We start from the raw sequence: 2,560 nt of genomic DNA, 5'->3' as shown, positions 1-2,560 counted from the left end.
AAAATGCTGAGGGTTGACTCATTTTCGTTAGCATTGTATCGAGGCGGTGGATTATGCACGCTAGGGAGGTTGTCGCCATAGTATGTTATTGTGAAGTTGGACACCTCCTCCAGAATGTATGCCTCTGCCATGGAAGCCTCGATTTTGCATTTATTTCCACATTTCTTTCGAAGAACCTTTAGACATCTCTCGATTGGATAGCACCAACGACCAAGCACGGGCCCCCCCATCCGAGCCTCATATGGAAGGTGCAAAATCAAATGCTCCATCTTGTTGAAGAAGCTGGGTGGAAAGATCTTCTCCAACTTACAGACCAAGACCGGTGCAGATCTTTCTAAGTCAGCAACCAAGGTCCGAGATAACTCCTTTGCACAAAGCTGGCGGAAGAAATAGCTCAACTCTGCAAGCACTAGCCAGACACGCTCAGGGACATAGCCTCGAACCATCACCGGAAGAAGCCGCTCAATCCATATGTGGTAGTCGTGACTCTTCATCCCTAAGACTCGCATAGTAGAGAGGTTGACACCCCTACTCAGATTAGCTGCATACCCATCAGGGAACATTCTATCCGCTCCTTTAGCAGCTTCGCCAAACACCATTTCCAAAAATGCATCGGTCTTGTCGATCCATTCATCGGTGACCTGACCCCGACTTAACCACCCAGAGTGCATCCACTCACGGTCCTCCATCCTCTAATGCACCAATTTAAGTAAAACTAGTAAGTAAAAATTATATTCAATGGATTTGTACATACCACACAGTATGTAGTATACTCTAGATTACTAGGCATATTATAGTTATATTACTAGGCATATTACTATATAGCTAACTAACTCTATGGCTAACTAAATAGCTAACTATACAACATTCAGACCATTCAACAAAAAAAGATAAGAAATTTTACCGAGTGCTGCAAGAGATAAAGACTAGCTGCAACTTCAGTCGAGGTGGACTTCCGAATCACCGTTCAATTCTGCTAGAACAAATAAAAGGACTCATTATGGAACAAATAAAAGGGTTCATTATGGAACAAATAAAAGGATATATTTCCACTCATGAGATTCATCTATAACAAGAAAAGCATGTAAATAGCCATAGAGTAGTTAGACAAATTACGAATCATAGTATCAGTTAGGTAATGATTTACTAATTACAGAGGTCTTTGTCTCAATGACACATGATCAAAATATTTGTGAACACACATATGTAAGTTTGGACACAGCAGGAAGAAATGCTCTACACATTCCTACATGTAACTGAAGAGGAACGTAACTATCGTTGTTGAGATAGGCTTAGCACTAAAAAGAAAAATTAGATATGGACATTGGATGATGAGATAAGGCAAACATCAAGCTATTACGCTCAATTTGAAAAATGTCAAGCGTGAAAGTTCCCCACTAATGTCACTCTGTATTCATTCATGTGACAATTTATAAGAAGTTACAAACTAGTCTTTGACTCTAATTCATTCATGTGACCACTCTTACCACTGTGAGTTATGGTTTTCAACAAGGATGCTGCTGATGCCCGCAATGGTTACATCCTTTATGGAATAAGTCTGGCGTTATTACATCCGCATTGGGTCAGGGCACGTGGCCATCTTTTCTGATCCGTTCTTTCAGAGTGCTTCTCCGATCTGTATCCTTCGAATGAGCACACAAATCTCCTCCATATCACCTATTTGGTGCTAGGGTGCTAGGTGGTGCTAGGGTGCTAGGCTTATATCTGATCCTATCCTTTCTAACAATGAATTCTTTATGGAATGTATGATAACAATGAATCCTTTATGGAATGTATAAGTATTGTAAAACTTGTAGAAATCTCCCTCCGTAATAAAGATCTGATTTCCCACATAATTATATTCCTCAATTTTCTTCAAGCTAACGTACCCGTTCGCCTCTATTCAGTATGAGTAAAACAATAAAAGGATCAGATCCATTTCATGTCATAATCAGTAACCAAAAAAACTCTGATTGGGATTTATTCTTGTTCATGCATGATCCTGAAAGCATGTAGGCAACAGACTAGCGATTAAATGCTTCTCAAAAATACAAGTTCTACTATTTCAGGTGCATATACGATTTGAAAAAACTAGAAGTCCTTCCGATGCGAAAAGTAATCAGATGTAATCAAAGTTTTAAATCACATAATTTTGCATAAACTTAACTTCAAACAAAAAACAACAGATAGCAATGAAAAGACTAATAATGTGATCTAACCATTTTCTTTTATACATTAATCAACCATTCCTTTGTACCAAATCCATCATAATCTATTTGCATACATTGGCCGTATGCAAAACTTAATAAACCAGAGCAATTTGCAATGTCAAGGGCACACTAACCTGATGAATGCAACACGCAACAAGGAAGATACTGCTCGCAGCGCCAACGAGAAGCACCAGTTCCGGTGGCCAGGATGAAGTCGCCGCCTCCGACGCACAGAAATACCGCCGGACGGTGGCCGGCCGGGGCCAACGGCGAATGCAGCAAGGGCCTGCACTGCAGGCAGCGGCGTCTGCAGTGGCGCGCAGCAAGGGCCGGCGGCGCCCGGCCAACGG

This window comes from Panicum hallii, chromosome 2 (assembly GCF_002211085.1).
Source record: "Panicum hallii strain FIL2 chromosome 2, PHallii_v3.1, whole genome shotgun sequence".
Lineage (NCBI taxonomy): Eukaryota > Viridiplantae > Streptophyta > Magnoliopsida > Poales > Poaceae > Panicum > Panicum hallii.
This window is presented reverse-complemented; position numbering follows the sequence as displayed.